We start from the raw sequence: 17,627 nt of genomic DNA on the forward strand, positions 1-17,627 counted from the left end.
CTATTGGAGTTCCACAGCCTTCAAATGCAGCTCAAGTGAGAAGGGAGGACAACGTTTGCTTGGATCCACTTCAGAAAGTTTCCAGAGTCTTCCCCGCAGAGCTGATAAAGGCCCATTCTGGCAGCCTGTTCATTCAGATGCAGTTTCTGGGTCCCATCCTTCCTAGGCGAGACAAGAGGCTCATCTCGTCTGCCTTACCTACATCGTTTTAAAAGAAAGACAAAAAAGTTCCTCCTTCCTCCCAGGAGAAGTTAGGGAAGGGATCCACTGCAGAGCTGTACCACTTTAAGCAGATACCGGCAGGGCTAGGTTGGTAACATAGCTCATTTCACCCATCCACATTGTCAGGTGTACCATATGTATTTAGTACATCATTTGATAATGCTAAAAAAAATATTAAAGCAGTGTGAGACTAAAGGAAAAAGAAGATGAATGTTAGCATTCCCCTGGGGTTCATGGGTGAAGGAATTAACACAGCGTGGCACTCTACCCTAGCTGTGTTTGTTTCCATGGCAACAGCTACGTACATGTTTCAGACTATCTACAGTGACACAGTTGCAGAAATAGTAGCTTGCAGGTTTCTGATATCGCATCAGTGGACAGGCGGCACGCACTATATTAAGTAAGTGTAAAAGAATTTAAAATATAGCTCTGGATTCAGATGTGTATTAGCTCAGCTGAGCAATGTGTCGGGGCTTGCGGCATTCCCCTCCTGCACCACAGCAAAACCTGGGCAAAGTTGAAAGTTGCAAGATTCCAGTCAAACAATTGTCCTTGCTTGGGTAAATATCTTCAAATGAAACAAATGTGAGTGAGTTGCAAAGGTAAGAGAATGGCCTTGGCAGATGACGTGGTAAAGAAGGCTATTGACAGTGAAGCTTATTTTTTTGGAGGGCGGTAGTGATGGGTAAGGAACGAAAGCTTTGGTTGAAAATAGCTGAGTCTTTAAGCAAATCTAATGTGCAACAGAATCTTTAACAGCTGCTGAGTTTATGGCAACTAAGGTCTTTGAATGTCTCTTTGTAGAAATTGCTTTTATATGAAAAAATGATCAGGTGAGAAACAGGGAGGTTGATTAGGTGTGCAGTTAAAGGGAAATTGGGGCTCCATTGTCTTTTCTGAATGCTTATGTAAATATCTCTGTTCTCTCCAGGATGACCCTGGTTTGTCTTTGACATCTGTTCCCCTTTTTTAGTACCATTTGCTGGTGTCCGTGTTTATGTTACACGGCCACATTGTGGCCTGATATGACTTCTGTGTTGGTTAGAGAGCAACCAAAGATGATAGACTTTGTAAATGTGTGACTTTGCTCCAAATTGTACAGTAATTTAGGAGGAGTGTTCAACTGGGCATTTATTTATGTGCCAGATCCCTACTTTTGAATAGCAGCCTAGGTATTAGGTTAATGGATTTCAATGTGCACGTTATGATTGCAGGAGCTTTCAAGTATGTTGTAGTTAATTTATACTGAGTTTTGAATGTCAAAATATTTTTGTTTATGTCCATTATTCACCTCAGCCCACACTTATTTTATGCTGTAGTTTTATTCATGTATTAGTGAAGAGAATGTAAAATGACATGGGGATTTCATTAATCTATTCATTTGAGGAACATTAGTTTTCTGAACATAGGTAGACTTTGACAAAAGTGACATACTGACTCTTTTGGTTTATATGAGGCTATTTTTTAGATGCATACAGAGTGATCTACAGAGAATGGTAGTAATTATTTGACTGGATGTTAAGAGAATGCCCTGAGGGGCTTTGAGTTTCTGAACACCTGGGCACAGGCAGGGCTGAGACAGGTTTTGAATTATATATCAGGGACTTGAACCCTGAAATGTCCAACACCCTAGTGGAAGATAAGAGGCCCCTTTTTATGATTCCCCCATTGAAATTAACATTGAAGCCTCCCTTGGGTGTCCACACGCAGTCTGTCTGAGTTAACCCCAGAGGTCACAGGGGGTTTGTGTCTTCTGTGGGGAATTTTTCATGGTGGCTCATAACAAAGGGCATTCCTTTTTCAGAGAAGGACTCCTCCACCCTCTCCCCCCCCCCACTTCTGCCGAACCCCAGCCTATCTTTGGAGCTGTCAGGAGAACAGGTTGCAGACTCCCTTCCTTGTGCTCTGGCTTGCCTGCCACGGACCCCTTGTGTCCTGGTGGGCTGCATCTCCTCGTGACAGCTGTGTGAGGCCACCTGTGCTTATCCCCCAGGCAGAGGGACCAAATGCCATTGGTATGAGAGTTCACATGACATTCTGTAATTGGGTTTGAGGGGCCCTGGAGATCTTTGCTTCATTAACCTGGGACTAAGACTGGAAATCAAACAAGTTTTCATTGAACAACTTAGGAAGACTCGTTCCACTTGTGTCTGTTTGGAAGTACTAGCACAGACCTTTCCAGCACTCAGCGTGTGTATGTATTTTTCTCATCCTGCAGAAGTATTTTTCCAGTGTAAAAACAAATAAAGCATCCATCTGTATCATTTTATTTTAACTCTTTCTCTAGAATAGAAAAACACATAAACCTGAATATAGTGCCCTAAGCTGAACTAGTCATTTGAATGTAAAATTTGGCACTGTTTGTAGGAAACCCAATGGGTTCTATGCTAGGGCCAGGAAATTTATTTGGAAAAAATAAAATAAATTTGAGGGATTCCCAAATAGTGGTCACATGGAATGAATAAGAGAAAAACGAAGGTACAGACTGATCTTATTAGCAGTCTTAGCTGGCAATAAGGTTGCCAGAACAAATTTCCTGAGGCAGAGCTCATTCGGGCTGTTGGCTCCCCTGTCCAGTAACTTCTGAAGACTCCCGGTGACCACAGGAAAAGGCCAAGCCATTGGTTGGTGTCCAGGCTTTTCCACCATTAGCCCTTTTCCAGCTCACTCTCACTCTGTCTCCTCTTCTTGGAACATCCTTGCTTCTGTCCCGGGGTCCTAAACACCATGTGCAGCCACACTTGGAATGTTCGAGAACTTTGTTCTTGCTGTTGTCTCTGACCGAATGCCTTAATCCTCATCTTCGTTTCACAAAGCCCAGCTAAAGTTTACTTCCCCCTTAGAACTTTGTGGATCCCCCAACATCCACCTCACTCTTACTGGGATAACTTCTCCATTCTTCACGTACGCATATCTGTTTCTTTGCCTTCCCTTACAGTACATGTTTCATTACATTAAGGTTAGTTGCATATTCTCTTAAGGAAGATGTAAGTGTGTTAGAGGCAGGGCTGTGACTTACGTACTTCGGTAGGTTTAGCCATAACTAGAATAGTATTTCAAACTGTTTGATTTAACTGAAGTCTTAAAACTTAGTAAAGATACACATTGTTGGACCATTTTCAAATGTTTGTACTCTGTGCTCAAAGGGAGAGTTGGATATGGAGATTTTTAAGGCTTTGTCTATGACAGCACCAAAGCATCTGAACTTCTTCAGCTCCTTTCAGATGCTTCCAAACCTCCTGCTGTTTGGCATCAGCTAAACACAGTAACCAGGTGAATAGCTGTTTATTTTCATTTTCATAGAACTGTAAGATTTTAGAGCTAAAAAAGACTTTTAGGACTATATGCCTCATAGTACAGAGAAGAGCGTTTTGAACCAGAACTGCTAAGTGGTTTTTCCAAGGCAGCAGAGTTGATTAGAGACCCAAGTGTGTGGACCGCTAGGTGTTCCTGTCTACTGAGCCTCCTTAAAGCTCACTGACTTCAAGCTCCACTTAAGGTTGTCACTAATCAACTCCCTCTTTCCTGGCCCAGGCTGCTATTGGCTCAGGTTCTCCATGTCAGCACCACAATACTATTAACCAGCTCTCTGCTAGAGAGGCTGGTATCATTGGGTTACAATTGTAGACCAAGAAGGGAGCTCTGGAAAACTGGGAGCAAAGCTAACAATTCATTAGCCATCACTCCACCGAGGCCACGGCAGCTGCTAAATTCACTCAAGTTCAGACCCTTAAAAAGAGTGGAAAAAAGAAAGCACATAGTTTCCAGTATCTGGGCACCGTGTAGCCCAGCCAGCTGGGTGCAGCCCTATGGCAAAAAGATCGCTTTAGTTTCAGAAATCCGAGATCCTGGCCTTGCACAGAGGAGGGGCAAGTGGCTGCAACTGTGCCTGCCATGTGCCATTCCCTTCCTCTCTGGGCACACCTCTGGCCCTGTGCGAGGTCCAAGAGGGGCTAAAGAAAGACCCAGCCCTCCACATTGACACAAAAAGCAGTCTTAGGGAAGGGTGCGTGTACATATGTGTGTGTGTAAAGCCATGTGTTTTCAAGAGGATCTCTTGGTTTCTATGTAAACGTGTGCTTTCTCTTGCCCAGAGTTAGCCTGTTAAGGGAATAAAGCACAATTCAGGTTTCCAAGTTGGAAGCCTGATTAATCTCTCTGCCAGTTACATATGGAAATAAATTAGTAAATGGTCCATCTGGGACTAAACTACTGCGGAGATGATAAATTATTGCCATCCTGTGTGTCGGTGTGGCTGAAGACTGAGTTGTGCTCACCAGGAGCTGCCGGAAGATAACTGGATGCTCTATTGTGGTCAGAGGAATAGCATTTAAAGGGAAAAAATTACAAGTGAAAAAAAATTTACCTTGAAATGTTTCTGGGGAGAATGAATTGGTTGATGCCAAGTTTGCACCTCAGAACTGCTGTATCTGCACATATTTAAAAGGAGACTCTCAAGGGCACGGGAACATTTTAGCTTTATATTTTCAAAGGCCAATACAGTAGCAAGTGTTAATTAGTACCCAGTGTCCCCATGAAAAGGCTAATTCTGTACATCTGCGTAGGCTTGCACTTTATAATTTTCATAGCACCTTCATATCTATTTTTTTTATTTAAATTGCAAAGAGGGTGGGGCAGGTGGAGGCCTGTTATTTTGTTTTGTTTTCGTTTGTTTTGACAGATGGGAAACTGAGGTTGAGAAGCTCAGATGGTTCAATGGCAGAGCTGTGATGAGAAGCAGATATTGCCAGTTCTGAGTCTTCATTTCTATCAGCCTTGGTGTGACACCAAACACAATTTCAGTGACCCTCATGCATCTACCAACATCGGGAAATGAAGCATTCGATTGGTGTCAGTTTTCTAGAAGCAAAAGCTAAACTTCTTGATCATGAAATGTATTTTTTTTTTCTCCAGCCGAGATGTTGAGTATTAGTTTAACTTTTTTGCAGAGTGGGGGTGGCTAAGGCACACCCCTGTCAATGTATTTTATAAAGTTAAAACCAACGTGGCCGCAGGAGTTTTTAGGTATGTTAAGACTTTGTTTTGTTTGTCTCTGTATCAAATGGCTGGAGGCTACTATGACACTCAGATTCTCATGCTGACTTTAAAATTTTCTTTTGTGTTCTTCCTCCTGGATAGACCTTTTAGCTATGAATCCTGGAAGCAGCTGAGAATCTCCTCTTTGGAAAATGCGGTATAAAAAGAAAGTACAGGAAAATAAACGGGCTAGAGAAATCTTTCAGTTGCCTTGTTTATCAGACATCAGTTTCTAAACATAAACCCCGGGTGTATGCTGGAGTTGGGGAAGAGAAGCCGCAATTCCTGGGCTTTTACCTGTCTGTATTCAGGAGCCACCTTGTGTCACCCAGCTCTTCTTCCTGTCTCTCACGTATCAGCAGACCTGGCTGCTTCATGTCCTGTATCACCCTCGTGTTTTGACTGCTGTCTGCTCCTGCCTATCACAGGCCTGTCCCAATCTCAAGATCCATTAGTATTGATATTGTCATCACGAGATCATCTCTTCCTGTCACCTTCCACCCACCAGAATGACAGTGTCTTCTGAGACCCTGTACCTGGGAGAAGTAACACTGGCTGTGCATTGAGTTGCTGAATGCAAGTCCTGTCTTCCCTGGTGGATGACACACTTCTCGGGGCAGGGACTCCGTCACCTTCCCTCTCTAACTCTTTCTGCCTCCCAGTCCGTAGCTCAGTCCTTTGTGTTTAATTAGAGCTTAAATACAAAGTACAGTAGCAGAATTTTATTTTGCAACAACAGGATAAATGTCTTTGTCTGAGTGGATAAATGAACAGCCTGTATCAGAATCACTTGCAGGGCTTGTGAAAACATACAGATATCTGGGTTCCCTTTCCAAATATTCTGATTCAGTATCCTGGGTCTGAGCCAAGAATTTGCTTTTCTGACAAGTTCTCAGGCAGTTTTTATGTTATTCAGGGACCATAGCTCGAGTACCGCAGATTCAATGAATTTATTTCCCAGAATTCTCACATTGATACATGGGGCTCATAGGATAATATCATAGAATATCTTAGGATAATATCATTCTTTTCATTAAGAGTTTATTTTCTGTCATCTTTGGAGCTTGGGCTAAAAAAACAAAAATTATTGTGCAGTCAATTTCATGTACCAACTTTCCTATTTGGCAATATTATTGATTAACTATGACCCACTAACTTGAAGCTCCTTTAGTGAAGGATTAGAATCAGAGCAAATTCACTGTACAATAGAATAGAGAACCGCTGACTCTGCAGCCTGTATACTTGGTCTCTCCAGCAGATCAAGGCTGGCATAGGGTGGACTGCTGGCCTTGAATGCTTGTTAGTGCACTGATGTTTTCCCTTTATAGAGACAAGTGTTTCAGAAGCAGCTATAGTAAAAGAAAACGATCTCACAGACATTTCAATGGCAGTTGCAGTAAAATCACATAATCTCACGGTATCTATGGCATGTATTTTCAGATATCTGTGTCCTCTTATGCCCTGCGAGGCAGTTTTAAAAACACTCTATCCTGAAAGATTCAGCCCTTCAATAACCATCCAAGAAATAAAGAGGCACTGTTGCAATTGACTGTTTCACTGAAGTGTGTCATTTTCTAGGGTCAGGCCATAGAGGGCATCCATTGTGGTTACTTGGACTCTCTGCTCCTCCACTCTAATCTCCTCTTCCTTCTGTTCCTTTCCACCAGCCTCTGGAAGCATCGTTTTATGATGATGGAAGCCCCTTTGTCCATTCTGTGACAGAGGTGGAGCGATGCTGACCTTGGTTTCCTGGACCCATTCTGACTCAGGTAAGCCCGCTGTGCCTTCCCTTCCCCAACCTGCCACACCTTACACAGATTATCACGTTGAATAAATGAAATACGAGAGCTGTATTTAAATGCAAATGCCAAATCGATTGTTTCTCCATCCATTGGCATCCTCCCTTCCTCCTCCCAATCTTAATGATCAATTCATGCAACTGATCAGACTGACAATGTGGTCAATCCAATTTAGACATTAAGATGATTGAAAACATTGAATCACATCTTTATTTAAAATTCTGGTGTGTGTCTTAGATGCACAAAGCAACCAGAACAATGCTTAGAATTTTCCTACAGAAACTTGTGCCTCTAAATTAGCTTCTTTCCCATAATACTACATTTAATTGTATTAATCTTTCTAATGTTGTGTCTTTTAGTTGTGTTCAGTAAGTATTATTCAATATCTGTTATATACTCTTGGGATAGATGGGAGTCAAAAAAAAAAAAAATAAGACTAGTGCCTCTCCTCAAGGAGCTCATGATCTTGCCAAAGATTCACAACTGGACCACTCCTCAAGGAGCTCATGATCTTGCCAAAGATTCACAACTGGACCACTGGGTCCAGATGAGGGTGGGAAGGGCCACCTTAGCCTTCACTTCAGGGAGCTGTCGAGCTTCCAGATTGGGACTGTAGAGTTAGGGGAGAATTCATGGCTGCCTGCATCACAGTGTTTGGAGGACCCTGATCCCCGATCCCAGCCAGAGTCAGAGTTTAAGGGCCCAGGTCTCTTAAGGATAATGGAGCACAGTGCCTGGGGAATCCCCACCTGCCCTGTTACAAAGGGGCCTTGGCTGGCAGTGTCTTTCTGAGGACAGTGGCCACTGTCACCAGCCCTGGCTTGGCTGCTGCCTTGCAGGTCTTTCCAGCCTCTCTGTGCCTGCCTACAGCCTACCTCTGTCTTTCTACCCATTACTTATTTCTCTTGTGCAGTCACTTCTGGCTTGATGAGGCCGGGATGACCAGAGACTCAGTTCAGTACCTGATGCTCAAAAGCTTGATGGGGAGCTGATAAGCAAAGCTGCAGGTTAGGAGGCCAATGCCATGAGTTTGGCATGAGTTGATGAGGAGGACATTGCTAGCAAGTTTTGAAAGCCCAAATTTAGGAGAATCTCAAGGTCAAAGTTGGGGCCACAGTCAGGGATAGGGAGCCAAGTGCTCTGATTAATTTGTACCAAATCCTGCTCATACCTGGCTCTTTTTCCTTGCTACTTTCTATCCAGCTGGTTAAAGCAGCAGCACTTAGAGCAGGGTCTTACAGGCCTTAGAGATGCCAGCTGAGATGCTTACTTTTCCAGTCAGGTGCTCTATACTCTGATCCTGGCCACTCTGCACCTGCCTGAGCATAACTGGGCCCAAGAGTACAGGCCCTCGCTGACTGAGAGTTCTAGCCAGAACTGTGGAATCACCTTCTGGAATCACCAGCCAGAAGGAAGCAGAAGAACTAAAATAACAGTATTTGTGTTCCCTTCGCACAGAACCGATTGCCTAATGAGAACTGGCCTACTTTTTCTAAGCCTCAGCCAGGGCTTAGCAACCACAGTGGGCCCACTGGCTAAGGACTGCCCGCTGCCTGTTGGTATGTGACAGGCAGGCTAAGAAGAGTTCTGACATTTTTAAATGATTGGAAAACTTTAAAAGAAGCTTTAGCTTTTTGTGCTTCATAAGAATCTGATGGAATTCGAATTTCAACATCTTTAAATAAAGTTTTATTGGAACACAGCTGTGTTCATTCATTTCTGGATCATCAATGGCGACTTGTATACTACCGCAACAGAATTCAATAGAACAGAAACCATAAACTGGCCTCATACAGAAGTTTACTGACCCTTGGTCTGGGTAACTCTGTGCCCTAAGCATTTGCAAAATCTGAGGTGTAGGACTTTCTCCCCATTAAAGAAATAGAATTGAAGGATGAGTAGGATTAGAACAGGACCAAGAAAAAGGGATGGATTTTCTAGGCTGAGACAGTGAATTGATCACACTCTAGTTCCATTGTTTCCATTTCTCTTTTTAATCCTTAATTGAATCAAGCTATATAATTAGGATTATTGCATTTCGAGAATGTAGATACAGTATTTCTCCTAAAAGGAGCCATCTGGGAATCCTGGATTATCCTAAAAGTTGAAACAAATCAGAACCAAATTAAAAGTGAACATTGAATTTTGGAACTGTTTTTTTTTTGTTGGTGCTGATGTGAGCTATTTTATTTCAAATCAAATAAATACTTTGTTTTAAATCCAGTAAACATGAAGTCTTACCATGAGTAAGCCATGACATTTAATCTTGGTGACATGTTTCTCCCAATCTGCTAGGATTTTATGAGCCTGTTGAATGAAAACTGTGGTGAAGGCCTGAGATGTGAGTTCTAACCTTGCTAACTGAGCCGGGAATGACTTTAGAATACTTGGCTGAAAAGTAGATCCCAAATCTCAGGGCCTAGGTACAACAAAATAAATGCATATTAAATTTTCTCTGAAATTAAGGAAACAATGAAGAAAAACATTTTTTTAAAGTGATACAGATTTGAGTTCATCTAAGCAAGTTTGAATCTGACCAGATTGACTGCAATCTGCCAGAAAGATTACAATAAGTACTTAGGAGTCTAACTTCTTCAGGACTTCCTCTTTTCCTGGGCCTCGGACCTTGTGAAATCTCAATGTCTTATCAACAGAGCATGTATGATATTGTGAATAGCTTAAAGCAAGATGCTCAAACTTTATTGCACAAACCAATCACATGAGGAACCTTGCTGAAAGGCAGGTTCTGATTCAGTAGGTCTGAACCGGAACCTGAAATTGTGCATTTCTGAACAATTCCTAAGTCACGGATCTACTGCCGGGTATGATGTTATACACTGCTGGTTCTGAGCAGTGTTTACCTAGAACTTAACCTGCAGTGGTCCCAAAGTGTGTCAAGTGGACCAGCAGCATTTCCTGAAAACGATGGCTGGAGATATGCATTCTAATTTTACCAACTGGCTGAGCCAGGAAAGCTGTCGTATACTAAGGATTTAGCTCAGCGGCATAAGCGTCTGCCTTGCAAGCAGGCAGTCATGAGTTCGATTCCCGGTACCGATAAAAAGGAAAAAGACAAAATATATATATATATATCAAGGCTCAAGGGCTTAATTGGGTAAAAGTTTATTTCCCACTCATCCAAAATTGGATTGGTTGACCTCCTGCTAGGTGCAACACGTAAAAAAGACTCGAGAACTGGCATCTATTCTTAAATGCCGTACAGTGGAAAGGACTCAGATTGCTTCCACATCCACAGTCCATTGGCCAGATTTAGGAACATGACCCCATCTCCTTCCGGGAAGTGCAGAGGAGGATAAATGGGTCCCTGTGCCCTGCAACACTGGGTCACTGTGGAAAAGTCTGTGCTTATTCTGTGCCTTTGTTTGCTCATCATTAAAGAATAATTAACCCAGTCTTGCATTTTTCCAGAGTTTTTGAAAGGTTCAAATAAGATGTCAGAAGTTGCCTTTAAAAGTATGATAAGAGCCAGGTGTTGTAGTACATGCCTGTAATCCCAGCACTCTGGGAGGCTGAGGCAATAGGACTACAAAATTGAGCCCAGCCTTGGTAATTTAGTATCTTAGTAAGATCCTGTCTCAAAATAAAACAAAAAAGATCTGGGAGTATAACTCAGCATGAAGGTCCTGGGTTCAATCCCCAGTGCTGCCCCCTCACCTCAAAACAAGAGATTACAGGCTCATGCCTGTAATCCCACCACTCGGAAGGCTGAGGCAGGAAGATTGCTGCAATTTCAAGACCAGCCTGGTCTATATAGTGAGTTCAGGGGCAGCCTGACCTATAAAGCAAGACCTGTCTCAAAAACAAAACACAAAGCAAAACAAAAGAGTAACACAGAACCAGAAAATTTGCATTGCAAATACTGACACAGCTAGTGAGCGGTTTTGATTTGATCTCAGGCCTGTATGACTTCATTGCTTGCTAATCCTTTCACGGATTGCACTTCTGACCACATGGCGCCCAATTTTCTGCCACCAACCTGGAAATCTGTCCCCAGGCCACATGTGGCCAGAAAGAGACACCCCTGTGTGGTAAGTTCAGCTCTTCATGACACCAACAAGAAGATGAGGTGTTAGGTCCCCGAGTAATTTTTCCAGAGCCATCAAGTAGCAGGACAAGGCAGACTCCCCATTCTGTCCCTCCCCACCTCTCTCCTGCCCCAACATTGACAGGTGCAACTCGTTTTAAAACTGGGCACCGCATTTTATACACAGGGGAAAATGTTATTTTGAAATCAGGAGTGGAATAAAACTCCAGCCAGCCTTGCTGGGTGCTGTTATGTAAAACCAGTCACCATCCCAACCCAAACAGTGAGGAGAAACAAAATTCAGGGGGTTATTTACAAATCTATTTTCTTTTTTAATAAAGCCCAGCCACAATCAAAGACCAGTTAGCTTGCAGAATAATAACAAACAAAAAGTCATCTGCGCGAAAGATTGACTGTATATTGTCATTTCCCTGGTTCTCCGCCTTCCTAATCAGTCTTCAGACCCAAACCCATGAAATCAAAGGCAACAGTTGCTGAAAAATGAGACCAGCCCACAGAGTCATCTAGTTCGTGGCTCACTTCGAGAAACCCCCCAGAAAATTATACATGTGGTTTCTAACTGTACAAAGAAAACTAAAAGAATTCCATTATGAAAGAAAAATTAGATGGAAATTTCTAATCCTGTCTCATAAACAATATAGGAATAACTTTAAAATATTCTGCTTTAAGCATGCATTTAATTTGTGCTCTGGGAACCAAATAATGTTGCCAAGATAAAACATTCTAATAATGATTTATGTAAATTTATTTGTACAAAGTAATGGTGTAGTTGCCTATAGCAAATTGCTTGGAATATGAAATGACGTTTATGAGGTCTTTTTTCCCCCTTCTGAATGAATACAATGGAGAAAATGAGAGACTGTGGAAAGAAAAAAAGAAAAAAAAAAAAGCAACCTCTGTTCCAGATGGAGTCTGATGCCTCCAGAGATAGAGATAGCTGGACGGGTGAGCTGGAGTCACCCACCCACAACAAACCCCACTCACTGTGGCTTCCTACAGGACTAGGGCTGTAGCTCAGTGGTAGGTTGCTTGGTTCTTAGAATGCATAGACCCCTGGGTTCGATCCCCAGTACCACCAAAAAAAAATAGATGATTGATAGATAGATAAATAGAGTTTCCTGTCATGTCCTCATCATGCAGATCCTTCTTAAGGACAAGAGAATTGTAGGAGGATGCAACTCTGTTAGTGATGACAGGCTGCTCACACATCAAAGCTCATAGGGATAGACAGTGCCAAATCCCTTGTTCTTCCAGCACCCTTGCAACATGGGGTGCAAACAAGTCATTGAAGTTGGATAATTACTCTCGGTTACTTATTACCGGAGAAAGTTATGCTGCAATCATAACTGAGGGCCAAATGTTACAAAACAAAACAAAAGACCCTCCCAAACCGATTCATAGACCTTCAGAGAGTTTTCCCATTAGCTGCGAGTTAGCACCTTTGCTGATGGCTCTGGATGTTTCCCTGAAACCTTTCATCTGGTGGAAACCCCCACACATGTCACCAGGGGAGTTTTGGGGCGCATACTGTGGCCTCATAAGCACTGCTGTGATTTTTCTTACTCTCTGCTGTTTGGGAACCACTGGTTTGATGTTAGTCACTTCGTTTTAGAAGGCATTTCATTTTTTCACATGTTACTTTCTCACGTGGTTGCCGTGTCACTTCTGTGAGGTGGATAAGAGTCTATATTCCACCTAGAAGGAAACTGAGGGAGAAAGGGTGGCCTGGGTTTTCATCAGTGCCACTAAAGTGCGTGGACCTTAAGAGCTGTCACGTAAGCTGGGCCAGTGGATTCCCCGGGAGATCCCCAGGCACTGTCAGGTCCCAGTCCTCTGCTTCCTAGGGGGAAGACCTTGGGCATCATTTTTGAATCTCCATTTCTCCATCTATAAAATAAGAATAATGATATTTACCTTATATAGATGGTGTGAGAACTAAAGGGTTTTTTTTTTTTTTTTTTTTGGTTTGTTTGTTTTGTTTTGTTTTTACAGTGCTGGAGGTTGAACTCAGGGGTAAATGCAGCCACTGAGCCACATTCCCAAGCCTTTTAATTTTTTCTTGTATTTTGAGACTGGGTCTTGCCAAGTTGTTCAAGCTGGCCTCAAACTTGCAATCCTCCTGTCTCAGCCTCCAGAGCAGCTGGAATTAGAGGTCTGCCCAGCTTAGATAATTTCTTACAAAGCACTTGGCATGGCTTTCAGCTGATAGTAAACATTCTTTGATAGCTCTTAAAATTACTCTTCTAGTTGTTGTTACCTAAGAATGTATGGTCGGGACTGATAATAGTTAAGTGAAATTAAAACATAGCTTTTGTTCAAATGAGACTTAATTTAAATGATGTCTAAATTGGTTGTTTCTGTGTACCCAAAGATAACAAGGTTAATATGCGAATTCATTCACTTGTTCATTCAACAAACAGACCTCAGTGTTTAAGGCCCTTTGTGAGCTGTTTACAAGGAATGGAGAGGCCAGAGAGCCTGTTCTTGTGGGATAAGGGAGTTTGATTATTTTATGTCTGCCTCAGAGTTTTTTCCTCCCATTGTTCTCTGCAAGATTATCACAACTGCCATAACAAAAATTGACTAGATGCCTATTTACACAGGGCAAGTGGGTGCTATGCAGGCTACTTCCGTATCTGTGGTCTTTGTCTTCCAGGAACTCAGAAATGAAGCTGGGCTCAATCCTTTGTTGCTGCAGGGCCTAGTTCCGGCCTGGAGCCTGCATGTCGGTTCCCTTAGAGAGCCACCCTGGCTCACTGGAAGAGTAGGTTCAAGAATAGTGGGTGGACAGGCTGGGCATGGGCTGCCTGCTTCTGCCCACACGGCAAGGTGTGCCCATCCTTCCCAGCAGTGCCCATGGTTATCACATCAGGCCTCCAGGCTGAATGCGTGAGTGCCTCCTTTTGGTAGAATCCACTTCCATTAGAAGCATGTGTGCTACCCTCTTTATCAAGGTCTGAAATGAATCTTACTAGAATGTGTTGATTTGTTTGGGGGGAGGGCTTGTTTTGTTTTTTTTTGAGATGACTCTGTAACATTTTCAAAAAGATATAGCATAGAAATTCTTGGAAGGAAGATAACCAGATGTAAAGCATCTTTGAGAAGAAAAAAAATAACCACATTAGGGATCCATTGAGGCTGGGGTTGTAGCTCAGGGGTAGAGCGCTTGCCTGGCCTGTGTGACTCCCTTGATCTGACCCCAAGCGCCACAAAAACACACTAGAAATCCGGTCTGGCTTGTTTCAGAGGTTCTGAGTCAGCCAGGAGTCTCCAGTGTGGAAGATAAGGAGTTTCAAGGTCCCCTGCTTGAGCTGATGGTCTAACAGAACAGACATTAAACAAACATGCACGGATAAGTATTCAAAGACGAGGCATTCCCCACTGTAAAGCCAAGTGAGAAAAATAAATTCAAGGTTTGCGCTCAATATCTTTACTTGGCAAAATAAAAAGTGGGGAGTATACACCTGCCCCCCATCCGCAGTCACATTCCATCTATTGGTGTTTCAGTCTATGCTGGACCGCATGGGCCATCAGCCTGTATGGAGCTGCAAAATCCCCTTACTTAGCCTCTTTGCTGAGCCTTTTACTGTACCCCTACTGGGCATAGATGTGCATAGACACACAGGCACTTACCAGTGTGTTATAACTACCCGGGTGTTCAGCGTCTTCATACAATGTGCAAATCTGTAGGCCAGAAGCAGGCTACCACAGAGCCTAGGTGTGTGGTTGTGGTTGTCTACACCAGCTAGGTGCATGAAAGTACACAGTTTGTGATGTCCACGGATGGACAAAACCACCTACTAAATATGTCCCTGTCATTAAGCGATGCATGAACTATACTTCTGAAATCTTCCTGCTGTGTGAAAGCAAGATGCGGCAGCCAGGGCTTTCTTGCTTCTTGGTGCCATGATTGCCTCCATCTCTACCCTCTGTCCTGGCTCCTGCTACTCTTTGACTGGAGGTCTGAAGCTTATGGTTTATCCTTCTTATTAAAAATAAGATTAGCAGGCATTAGAGACATACCAGAGATTATACTTTCTTCCTGACTTGAGAAGAGGGGAAAGCATTTGCAAAGATGCAGAGGTATCTGTTCATAGCCCTCTGTGTTAGGACAACACAGTCACACGTTTACCTCCCGAGTGACATCTGGTCTACCCAACCACTGCAAAGGCAGAGGGGTGGGTCTTCCTAATTTCCACGCATAACTCGATATTGTGCCAGATGACTGCATGTCTCCTGTTTCTAAGGCGTGTAAATATGTGTCACGTTAATTTTATTCACTCTGGGGTGTGCAGATGACTCCCAAATGAACACTGGAGCATTAACTTGGGAAGAAGCCATCTGGGGCCAGACTCAGCTGTGCTCAGGGCTCAGAGCACCATCGGTGGTGGTATCAGCACAGACCAAGTGAGAGCGCGGAGGTTTAGGACAGGGCTAGACTCAGAGGATCAGCTGGAGGTCAGAATGGGGACATCCTCTGGGGAGACTAAAGAGGAAGAGCTGTTTTGAAGTTGACACCTCTTGCAAAAGAGTGGTTTCAAATATGTCATAAGAGAAGAAAGAAGTCTTTGGAGGTTTGGGGTTTTGTTTTTTGTTTTTTTTTTACTTTTTTAGAGTCTTGCTACATAGCTCAAGCTGGCCTTGAACTCGTGATGATCGTTCTGCCTCAGCCTCCCAAGTGCTGGGATTACAGGCATGCGTCACCATACCCAGCTATGAGAGAGGCCTTTGGAGGGAGCATATCACCCAAAGCCCAGTCCAACGGCTTCCTAATTGTTGGACCTAGTACAAGACACATGTGTTTGAGGTGCAAGCAGTATAAGCCTGTTAGTCAGCTTTAGTCTTGCTGGAAGCTAAGGAAATTTCACTGCCTTTGACTCCTCTACCTGACTATCAGAGGCTGTGTTACTCCTAGTGGTGCAGTTTCCCAGGTGAACAAACACACTGATCATAGAAGCTACCAGCATGTCTGAATTACTCACTGATTAGAGTTTCATCAGTTTTCCCTGTGACTGGTTTGAGCTGGTAGATGGACATGTCCTCTGCTGCATCTGTTCTGGGTCTTGGGTAAACTGGTAGAGAACTGGGCAGTACTAAATTCTGTGGGAAGTCTGTGTGATTCTTGAGTGTCCAAGTCAGAAGCCTCCAAGTAAACTAGGAAACGGTCCACTTACTGGGCATGGTGTGTCATGGGGATCGAGGTACTTGGTAATGACTTCTATATGGTAATGGCTTATTATTATAGCACCTATATTTATTCTCCACATGCATGAAACTGAAATATTATCCTTAGTTACAATGACTTATTGTTTTATACACATTAATCTACATAATGCATATGTATATGGAAATAGTTATACCCATGTATGCTTGTTTATATGCATCAATAAACTATGTCATTGGATTCTGGGTCCACTTTATAGAATTTCATGTGTCCTTACACTACGGATATATCTAAATCACCCATTAAATCTGATTCTACTTTTGTATCATTCAGACCACATTTGTCTCTTGGTTCTTCTACCTGGGACACGAATGTAGCCTCTGGATGTCTGTGTGCTAAACTGAGCAAAAATGTCAACAAGCTGCGATTTATTTTATTAAACAGCTTGAGCAGAGATGTTTGGTCTGATTGCTGGAAATTGTTAGCTTATCACTGAACTGCCCTGATGATTCTTATTATTCAATTTGTATTGCTTACGATAATAACTATTACTGCATAAAAGAGCACGATGCTTTTATTTGTATAGTTCTTTCATTAATAATTTAATTGGCTATTACATCTGTGTGATTCTGCCATGCATACATCAAGGTTCTTGGAGACTGGCCCTGGGCACCTTGGGACATGAGAATGTGGGTATAAACTGTAAGGCTCGGGATGAGAGGCTTCAGAAAGAGGCAGGTCCTTCAGTCTTGACATCCGATTGGCTGTTTATACCTGCCCTCATCATATTTATTTCTGAGCACTTTATTGATTCACCACTGTTGATTCGGATCTGATAATTTTAGCAGTGTCAGAAAGTAGATCATGGTATAATTATTTTGGTAGCTAAAATAAATAGGTTGGTACTGATTTGTAAGTGAAAAAATAATAATGATTAAAACGATAAATCTGACCCAAAATGATGGCATCAGTGGACTTGTGAAAACAGCCTCTGTGTCCGTGAGCTGTAGTCTGTAGACATGATGAGGATTTTATCAGTCACCTCTTAGCTGATACTCCTAGACTGCATCAAGTGTGTCAGACACATTTGTTTTAATATATCTTGGTATGGAAAACTTAGTTTGAGGATTATTTTTTAGTGTAGGGAAGTATGAGTACAGGTTTTGTTCACACACATGCTTTATGTAACATGTGAAATTGATGACTTCAGAGGCACAGGATAACGGCATCAAACCTGACTATGGTGGGTGGCAACTCACAGTAGTGTTCAGACAGCTGCATTTTGAAATTGTGAGTTAAATGAATAAAAAGAAAAGAAAAGAAATAGATTCCTATTTTG

The 17,627-nt window shown here is 42.7% G+C and overlaps 1 protein-coding gene across 1 annotated transcript in view; it reads left to right on the forward strand.

Annotated features, from left to right (window-relative positions):
- Positions 1–17,627, forward strand: part of Foxn3 (forkhead box N3) — a 381,623-nt gene that overhangs the window by 104,373 nt on the left and 259,623 nt on the right. The window contains exon 2 of the mRNA XM_003472469.5: positions 6,927–7,028. The gene's annotated coding sequence lies outside the window, so the exon portion shown is untranslated. The remainder of the gene's footprint in view (positions 1–6,926; positions 7,029–17,627) is intronic.

The sequence above is a fragment of the Cavia porcellus genome, unplaced genomic scaffold (genome assembly GCF_034190915.1).
Source record: "Cavia porcellus strain 051 isolate PalLab524CR breed Dunkin Hartley unplaced genomic scaffold, mCavPor4.1 scaffold_31, whole genome shotgun sequence".
Classification (NCBI taxonomy): Eukaryota; Metazoa; Chordata; class Mammalia; order Rodentia; family Caviidae; genus Cavia; species Cavia porcellus.